The following is a 10,636-nucleotide window of genomic DNA, read 5'->3' on the forward strand; positions in this document are numbered from 1 at the left end:
AACGTAGTAATTTCAAAAATTTCCTACGCACACACAGAATCATGGTGATGCATAGCAACAAGAGGGGAGAGTGTGTCTACGTACCCTCGTAGACCGAATGCGGAAGCATTAGCACAACGCGGTTGATGTAGTCGTATGTCTTCACGATCCGACCGATCCAAGTACCAAACGAACGGCACCTTCGAGTTCTGCACACGTTCAACTCGATGACGTCCCGCGATCTCCGATCCGGCAAAGCTTCACAGGAGAGTTTCGTCAGCACGACGGCGTGGTGACGGTGATGATGATGCTACCGACGCAGGGCTTCGCCTAAGCACCGCTACGATATGATCGAGGTGGATTATGGTGGAGGGGGGCACCGCACACGGCTAAGAGATCAATGATCAATTGTTGTGTCTATGGGGTGCCCCTGCCCCCATATATTAAGGAGCAAGGGGGAGGAGGCGGCCGGCCAGGGAGAGGCGCGCCAAGGGGAGTCCTACTCCCACTGGGAGTAGGATTCCCCCCTTTCCAACTTGGAGTAGGAGAGGGAAGGAAGAGGAAGGAGGGAGGAAGGAAAGGGGGGCCGGCCCCCCTCCCAAATCAGATTGGGCTTGGGGGGCGCGCCACCTCCCTTGCTCCTTTCCCCTCCTTTCCACTGAAGCCCAATAAGGCCCATATACCTCCCGGGGGGTTCCGATAACCTCCCGGTGCTCCGGTATATTCCCGATCTCACCCGAAACCATTCCGGTATCCAAATATAGTCGTCCAATATATTGATTTTTACGTCTCGACCATTTCGAGACTCCTCGTCATGTCCGTGATCATATCCGGGACTCCGAACTACCTTCGGTACATCAAAACACAAAAACTCATAATACCGATCATCACCGAACTTTAAGCGTGCGGACCCTACGGGTTCGAGAACTATGTAGACATGACCGAGACACGTCTCCGGTCAATAACCAATAGCGGAACCTGGATGCTCATATTGGTTCCTACATATTCTACGAAGATCTTTATCGGTCAAACCGCATAACAACATACGTTGTTCCCTTTGTCATCGGTATGTTACTTGCCCGAGATTCGATCGTCGGTATCTCAATACCCAGTTCAATCTCATTACCGGCAAGTCTCTTTACTCGTTCCATAATACATCATCCCGTAACTAACTCATTAGTTATAATGCTTGCAAGGCTTATAGTGATGTGCATTACCGAGTGGGCCCAGAGATACCTCTCTGACAATCGGAGTGACAAATCCTAATCTCGAAATACGCCAACTCAACAAGTACCTTCGGAGACACCTGTAGAGCACCTTTATAATCACCCAGTTACGTTGTGACGTTTGGTAGCACACAAAGTGTTCCTCCGGTAAACGGGAGTTGCATAATCTCATAGTCATAGGAACATGTATAAGTCATGAAGAAAGCAATAGCAACATACTAAACGATCAAGTGCTAAGCTAACGGAATGGGTCAAGTCAATAACATCATTCTCCTAATGATGTGATCCCGTTAATCAAATGACAACTCATGTCTATGGTTAGGAAACATAACCATCTTTCATAAACGAGCTAGTCAAGTAGAGGCATACTAGTGACACTCTGTTTGTCTATGTATTCACACATGTATCATGTTTCCGGTTAATACAATTCTAGCATGAATAATAAACATTTATCATGATATAAGGAAATAAATAATAACTTTATTATTGCCTCTAGGGCATATTTCATTCAGTCTCTGATACCTCTCCAACGTATCTATAATTTTTTATTGCTCCATGCTATATTATCTACTGTTTTGGACCATATTGGGCTTTATTTTCCACTTTTATATTATTTTTGGGACTAACCTATTAACCGGAGGCCCAGCCCAGAATTGTTGTTTTTTGCCTATTTCAGTGTTTCGGACAAACAGAATATCAAACGGAGTCCAAACGGAATGAAACCTTCGGGAACATGATTTTCTCATCAGATAAGACCCAGGAGACTTGGACCCTCCGTCAAGAAAGCCACGAGGCGATCACGAGGGTGGAGGGCACCCCCCTAGGGCGCGCCCCCTGCCTCGTGGGACCCTCGAAGCTCCACCGACGTACGCCTTCCTCCTATATATACCTACGTACCCCCAAATGATCGAGGATGGAGCCAAAAACCTAATTCCACCGCCGCAACTTTCTGTATCCACGAGATCCAATCTTGGGGCCTGTTCCGGAGCTCCGTCGGAGGGGCATCGATCACGGAGGGCTTCTACGTCATCATCCAAGCCCCTCCGATGAAGTGTGAGTAGTTTACTTTAGACCTACGGGTCCATAGTTAGTAGCTAGATGGCTTCTTCTCTCTTTTTGGATCTCAATACAATGTTCTCCCCCTCTCTCGTGGAGATCTATTTGATGTAATCTTCTTTTTACGGTGTGTTTGTTGAGACCGATGAATTGTGGGTTTATGATCCAGTCTATCTATGAATAATATTTGAATCCTCTCTGAATTCTTTTATGTATGATTGGTTATCTTTGCAAGTCTCTTCGAATTATCAGTTTGGTTTGGACTACTAGATTGGGTTTTCTTGCCATGGGAGAAGTGCTTAGCTTTGGGCTCAATCTTGCGGTGTCCTTTCCCAGTGACAGAAGGGGCAGCAAGGTGCGTATTGTATTGTTGCCATCGAGGATAACAAGATGGGTTTTTTATCATATTGCATGAAACTATCCCTCTACATCATGTCATCTTGCTTAAGGCGTTACTCTGTTTTTAACTTAATACTCTAGATGCATGCTGGATAGCGGTCGATGAGTGGAGTAATAGTAGTAGATGCAGGCAGGAGTCGGTCTACTTGTCTCGGACGTGATGCCTATATACATGATCATACCTAGATATTCTCATAACTATGCTCAATTCTGTCAATTGCTCAACAGTAATTTGTTCACCCACCGTAGAATACTTATGCTCTTGAGAGAAGCCACTAGTGAAACCTATGGCCCCCAGGTCTCTTTCTCATCATATCAATCTCCATCACTTTATTATTGCTTTGCTTTTTTACTTTGCCTTTTACTTTTCACTTTGCATCTCTATACCAAAAATACCAAAAATATTATTTGTCATCTCTATCAGATCTCTCTTTCGTAAGTGACCATGAAGGGATTGACAACCCCTAAGCGCGTTGGTTGCGTTGAGCTATTGTTTTTGTGTAGGTACGAGGGACTCGCGCGTAGCCTCCTACTGGATTGATACCTTGGTTCTCAAAAACTGAGGGAAATACTTACGCTACTTTGCTGCATCATCCTCTCCTCTTCGGGAAAATCCAACGCAGTGCTCAAGAGGTAGCAAGAAGAATTTCTGGCGCCGTTGCCGGGGAGTCTGGGCAAAAGTCAACATACCAAGTACCCATCACAATTCCTATCTCCCGCATTACATTATTTGCCATTTGCCTCTCGTTTTCCTCTCCCCCACTTCACCCTTTCCATTTTATTCGCCCTCTCTCTCTCTATCCTCCCTCTCTTTCTCTATTTGCCTCTTTTTGCCCGTTTGCCTTTTGTTTGCTCGCTTGTCGTCATGGCTAGTCTCATATCTTCTCCGTTGTCTCCCGAGAATGAAGTTCTAAATTTTAAACAAAGGGAGGGTGAAAATCTAAAAGATGCTTGGTATAGAATTTGCAATGCTCAAAATAGATCTATGAGGAAGCAATCTACTTCAGTTCTTCTCCGCAATTTTTATGTAGGTGCTAGTCCTTGGTATAGATATATCCTTGATACCATTACCGGAGGGAATTTCTTGGGTAGCCATACTTTTGATTCTTATAATGCTATGTTAGATTTATTTGGCTCACCACCTCTTTTGGTTAATGGAACTATGTTAACTTTGGAGCATGTTATGCAAAGACTTGAAATTATTGAAAATAAAGTTGCTAACATTGAATTAATTGAAAATATAGATAAAAAGATCCACAATCAAATTACCCAATATGGATCTAAGGTAGGAATGACTTTGAAAAATATTAAGGAAAAGGAACCCATAGTTAATGAGAAAATAAATCTAGATTCCACTAGAATCGATAAACTTGAGGGTATCATTACGAACTTGGGAACCACTTTTTCTTCCGTAAAGAATACTCCAAGTCCTCCTACTAAAATTTCCAAGCTTATGTATGTTCCTAAAAATAAGGGTGAATCATCTAGTAAGGAAACTGCGGATCTTAAATCTATAAGTATTCATCCCAATCTTTTTGTTATCATTAAAGAACCAATTGCTACAAATGAATTTTTCGATCTTGTGCCTAAGAGTTTGATAATCACTAGAAAGAAAGAAATTCCTAAGGGAGATAGATGCCTCATTGAAGAATTGCCTACCAAAGATGGCAATACCTAGATCTATTCTTGCTTGTTATGCCTAGCTAGGGGCGTTAAACGATAGCGCTTGTTGGAAGGCAACCCAATTTTATTTTTATTCCTTGCTTTTTGATCCTGATTAGTAATAAATAAATTATCTAGACTCTGTTTTGGTTGTGTTTTTTTGTGTTTAATTAGTGTTTGTGCCAAGTAGAACCGTTGGGAAGACTTGGGGAAAGTCTTGTTGAACTTGCTGTAAAAAACAGAAACTTTAGCGCTCACGAGAACTGCTGTAATTTTTATTTGGAAAGTGCTATTTAGTTAATTATTTTTGCAGATAATTAATATATAAATTCCTCACGTACAGCAATTTATTTTAGAATTTTGGGGGTTCCAGATCTTGCGCTAGCTACAGATTACTACAGACTGTTCTGTTTTTGACAGATTCTGTTTTTCGTGTGTTGTTTGCTTATTTTGATGAATCTATGGCTATTAAAATAGTTTATAATCCATAGAGAAGTTGGAATACAGTAGGTTTAACACCAATATAAATAAATAATGAGTTCATTACAGTACCTTGAAGTGGTCTTTTGTTTTTTTTCGCTAACGGAGCTCACGAGATTTTCTACTTTAAGTTTTGTGTTGTGAAGTTTTCAAGTTTTGGGTAAAGATTTGATGGATTATGGAACAAGGAGTGGCAATAGACTAATCTTGGGGATGCCCATGGCACCCCCAAGATAATCTAAGGACACCTAAAATTCAAAGCTTGGGGATGCCCCGGAATGCATCCCCTCTTTCGTCTACTTCTATTGGTAACTTTACTTGGAGCTATATTTTTATTCACCACATGATATGTGTTTTGCTTGGAGCGTGTTTTATGATTTGAGTCTTTGCTTGTTAGTCTACCACAATCATCCTTGCTTTACACACCTTTTGAGAGAGCCATACATAATTTGGAATTTGATAGAATACTCTATGTGCTTCACTTATATCTTTTGAGCTCTATAGTTTTGCTCTAGTGCTTCACTTATATCTTTTAGAGCATGGTGGTGGATTTGTTTTATAGAAACTATTGATCTCTCATGCTTCACTTATATTATTTTGAGAGTCTTAATAGCATGGTAATTTTCTTAAAATCCTAATATGCTTGGTATGCAAGATTAATAATAAAACTTTCTTATGAGTGTGTTGAATACTAAGAAAAGTTTGTTGCTTGATGATTGTTTTGAGATATGGAGGTAATAATATCAAAGTCATGCTAGTTGAGTAGTTGTGAAATTGAGAAATACTTGTGTTGAAGTTTGCAAGTCCCGTAGCATGCACGTATGGTAAACGTTATGCAACACATTTGAAACATGAGGTGTTATTTGATTATCTTCCTTATGAGTGGCGGTCGGGGACGAGCGATGGTCTTTTCCTACCAATCTATCCCCCTAGGAGCATGCGCGTAGTGCCGAGGTTTTTGATGACTTGTAGATTTTTGCAATAAGTATGTGAGTTCTTTATGACTAATGTTGAGTCCATGGATTATACACACTCTCACCCTTCCATCCTTGCTAGCCTCTTCGGTACCGTGCATTGCCCTTTCTCACATTGAGAGTTGGCGCAAACTTCGCCGGTGCATCCAAACCCCGTGATATGATATGCTCTTTCACACATAAACCTCTTTATATCTTCCTCAAAACAGCCACCATACCTACCTATTATGGCATTTCCATAGCCATTCCGAGATATATTGCCATGCAACTTTCCGTCATTCCGTTCATCATGGCACATTCATCATTGTCATATTGCTTAGCATGATCATGTAGTTGACATAGTATTTGTGGCAAAGCCACCGTTCATAATTCTTTCATACATGTCACTCTTGGTTCATTGCATATCCCGGTACACCGCCGGAGGCATTCATATAGAGTCATCCTTGTTCTAGTATCGAGTTGTAAACATTGAGTTGTAAATAAATAGAAGTGTGATGATCATCATTATTAGAGCATTGTCCCAAGTGAGGAATAATAAAAAAAGGCCATAAAAAGAGAAGGCCCAAAGAAAAGAGAAAGGCCATAAAAAAAGAGAAGGCCCAAAAAAATTGAGAGAAAAAGAGAGAAGGGACAATGTTACTATCCTTTTACCACACTTGTGCTTCAAAGTAGCACCATGATCTTCATAGTAGAGAGTCTCTCATGTTATCACTTTCATATACTAGTGGGAATTTTTCATTATAGAACTTGGCTTGTATATTCCAACAATGGGCCTCCTCAAGTGCACTAGGTCTTCGTGGGCAAGCAAGTTGGATGCACACCCACTAGTTTCTTTTGTTGAGCTTTCATACATTTATAGCTCTAGTGCATCCGTTGCATGGAAATCCCTACTCCTTGCATTAACATCAATCGGTGGGCATCTCCATAGCCCATTGATTAGCCTCGTTGATGTGAGACTTTCTCCTTTTTTGTCTTCTCCACATAACCCCCCTCATTATATTCTATTCCACCCATAGTGCTATGTCCATGGCTCGCGCTCATATATTGCGTGAAAGTTTATAGGTTTGAGATTACTAAAGTATGAAACAATTGCTTGGCTTGTCATCGGGGTTGTGCATGATGAGAGCATTCTTGTGTGACGAAAATGAAACATGACTAAACTATATGATTTTGTAGGGATGAACTTTCTTTGGCCATCTTATTTTGAGAAGACATAATTGCTTAGTTAGTATGCTTGAAGTATTATCATTTTTATGTCAATATGAACTTTTGTCTTGAATCTTTCAGATATGAATATTCATACCACAATTAAGAAGAATTACATTAAAATTATGCCAAGTAGCACTCCGCATCAAAAATTCTCTTTTTATCATTTACCTACTCGAGGACGAGCAGGAATTAAGCTTGGGGATGCTTGATACGTCTCCAACGTATCTATAATTTTTGATTGCTCCATGCTATATTATCTACTATTTTGGACCATATTGTGCTTTATTTTCCACTTTTATATTATTTTTGGGACTAACCTATTAACCGGAGGCCCAGCCCAAAATTGTTGTTTTTTGCCTATTTCAGTGTTTCGGAGAAACAGAATATCAAATGGAGTCCAAACGGAATGAAACCTTCGGGAACGTGATTTTCTCATCGGATAAGACCTAGGAGACTTGGACCCCCTGTCAAGAAAGCCACGAGGCGGTCACGAGGGTGGAGGGCGCGCCCCCTGCCTCGTGGGCCCCTCGAAGCTCCACCGATGTACTCCTTCCTCCTATATATACCTACGCACCCCCAAACGATCGGGGACAGAGCCAAAAACCTAATTCCATCGCCGCAACTTTCTGTATCCATGAGATCCCATCTTGGGGCCTGTTCCGGAGCTCCGCCGGAGGGGGCATCGATCACGGAGGGCTTCTACGTCATCATCCAAGCCCCTCCGATGAAGCGTGAGTAGTTTACTTCAGACCTACGGGTCCATAGTTAGTAGCTAGATGGCTTCTTCTCTCTTTTTGGATCTCAATACAATGTTCTCCCCCTCTCTCGTGGAGATCTATTCGATGTAATCTTCTTTTTGCGGTGTGTTTGTTGAGACCGATGAATTGTGGGTTTATGATCCAGTCTATCTATGAATAATATTTGAATCTTCTCTGAATTCTTTTATGTATGATTGGTTATCTTTGCAAGTCTCTTCGAATTATCAGTTTGGTTTGGCCTACTAGATTGGTTTTTCTTGCCATGAGAGAAGTGCTTAGCTTTGGGTTCGATCTTGCGGTGTCCTTTCCCAGTGACAGAAGGGGCAGGAAGGCACGTATTGTATTGTTGCCATCGAGGATAACAAGATGGTTTTTTTATCATATTGCATGAAACTATCCCTCTACATCATGTCATCTTGCTTAAGGCGTTACTCTGTTTTTAAATTAATACTCTAGATGCATGCTGGATAGCGGTCGATGAGTGGAGTAATAGTAGTAGATGCAGGCAGGAGTCGGTCTACTTGTCTCGGACGTGATGCCTATATACATGATCATACCTAGATATTCTCATAACTATGCTCAATTATGTCAATTGCTCAACAGCAATTTGTTCACCCACCGTAGAATACTTATGCTCTTGAGAGAAGCCACTAGTGAAACCTATGGCCCCGGGTCTCTTTCTCATCATATCAATCTCCATCACTTTATTATTGCTTTGCTTTTTTACTTTGCCTTTTACTTTTCACTTTGCATCTCTATACCAAAAATATTATTTATCATCTCTATCAGATCTCACTTTCGTAAGTGACCGTGAAAGGATTGACAACCCCTAAGCGTGTTGGTTGCGTTGAGCTATTGTTTTTGTGTAGGTACGAGGGACTCGCGCGTAGCCTCCTACTGGATTGATACCTTGGTTCTCAAAAACTGAGGGAAATACTTACGCTACTTTGCTGCATCATCCTCTCCTCTTCGGGGAAATCCAACGCAGTGCTCAAGAGGTAGCAGTCTCCCACTTGCACTAGAGTCAATAATCTAGATTACACATTAATGATTCTAACACCCATGGAGCCTTGGTGCTGATCATGTTTTGCTCGTGGAAGAGGCTTAGTCAACGGGTCTACAACATTTAGATCCGTATGTATTTCGCAAATTTCTATGTCTACAATGCTCTGCACGGAGCTACTCTAGCTAATTGCTCCCACTTTCAATATGTATGCAGATCAAGACTTAGAGTTATCTAGATCGATGTAAAAGCTTGAATCGACGTAACTCTTTACGACAAACTTTTTTATCACCTCCATAACCGAGAAATATTTCCTTAGCCCTCTAAGGATAATTTTGACCGCTGTCCAGTTATCTACTCTTAGATCACTATTGTACTCCCTTGCCAGAATGATGCAAAGGTATACAATAGGACTGGTAAACAACATAGCATACTTTATAGAACCTATGACTGAGGCATAGGGAATGACTTTTCATTCTCTTTCTGTTTTCTGCTGTGGTCAGGTTTTAAGTCTTTACTCAACTTCACACCTTGCAACACAGGCAAGAACTCCTTCTTTGACTGTTCCATTTTGAACTACTTCAAAATCTTGTCAAGGTATGTGCTTATTGAAAAAAAAAACTTATCAAGCGTCTTGATCTATCTCTATAGATCTTGATGCTCAATGTGTAAGCTGCTTCATCGAGGTCTTTCTTTGAAAAACTCTTTTCAAACACTCCTTTATGCTTTCTAGAAGATTCTACATTATTTCCGATCAACAATATGTCATTCACATATACTTATCAGAAATGTTGTAGTGCTCTCACTCACTTTCTTGTAAATACAGGCTTCATCGCAAGTCTGTATAAAACCATATGCTTTGATCAACTCATCAAAGTGTATATTCCAACTCCGAGATGCTTGCACCAGTCCATAGATGGGTCGCTGGTGCTTGCTCATTTTGTTAGCACCTTTAGGATCGACAAAACCTTCTGGTTGCATCATATACAATTCTTCCTTTAAGAAATCCATGAAGGAATACAGTTTTGACATCCATTTGCCAGATTTCATAAAATGCGGCAACTGCTAACATGATTCGGACAGACTTTTAAGCATTGCTACGAGTGAGAAAATCTCATCATAGTCAACACCTTGAACTTGTCGAAAACATTTTGCGACAATTCGAGCTTTGTAGATAGTAACACTACTCTCAGCGTCCGTCTTCCTCTTGAAGATCCGTTTATTCTTAATGACTCACCGATCATCGGCCAAGTCAATCAAAGTCCATAATGTGTTCTTATATATATGGATCCTATCGCAACTTTCATGGCCTCAAGCCATTTCACGGAATCTGGGCTCATCATCACTTCCTCATAGTTCGTAGGTTTGTCATGGTCAAGTAACATGACATCCAGAACAAGATTACCGTACCACTCTGGTGCGGATCTCACTCTGGTTGACCTACGAGGTTCGGTAGTAACCTTGATCTAAAGTTACATGATCATCATCATTAGCTTCCTCACTAATTGGTGTAGGAGTCACAGGAACATATTTCTGTGATGAACTACTTTCCAATAAGGGAGCAGGTACAGTTACCTCATCAAGTTCTACTTCCCCCCACTCACTTCTTTCGAGCGAAACTCCTTCTCTAGAAAGGATCCATTCTTAGAAACAAATGTCTTGCCTTCGGATATGTGATAGAAGGCGTACCCAACTGTTTCCTTTGGGTATCCTATGAAGACACATTTCTCCGATTTGGGTTTGAGCTTATCAGGATGAAACTTTTTCACATAAGCATTGCAACCCCAAACTTTTAGAAACAACAACTTTGGTTTCTTGCCAAACCATAGTTCATACGGTGTCATCTCAACGGATTTAGATGGTGCCCTATTTAACGTGAATGCAGCTGTC

The sequence above is a fragment of the Triticum urartu genome, chromosome 5, assembly GCF_003073215.2.
Source record: "Triticum urartu cultivar G1812 chromosome 5, Tu2.1, whole genome shotgun sequence".
Taxonomy (NCBI): domain Eukaryota; kingdom Viridiplantae; phylum Streptophyta; class Magnoliopsida; order Poales; family Poaceae; genus Triticum; species Triticum urartu.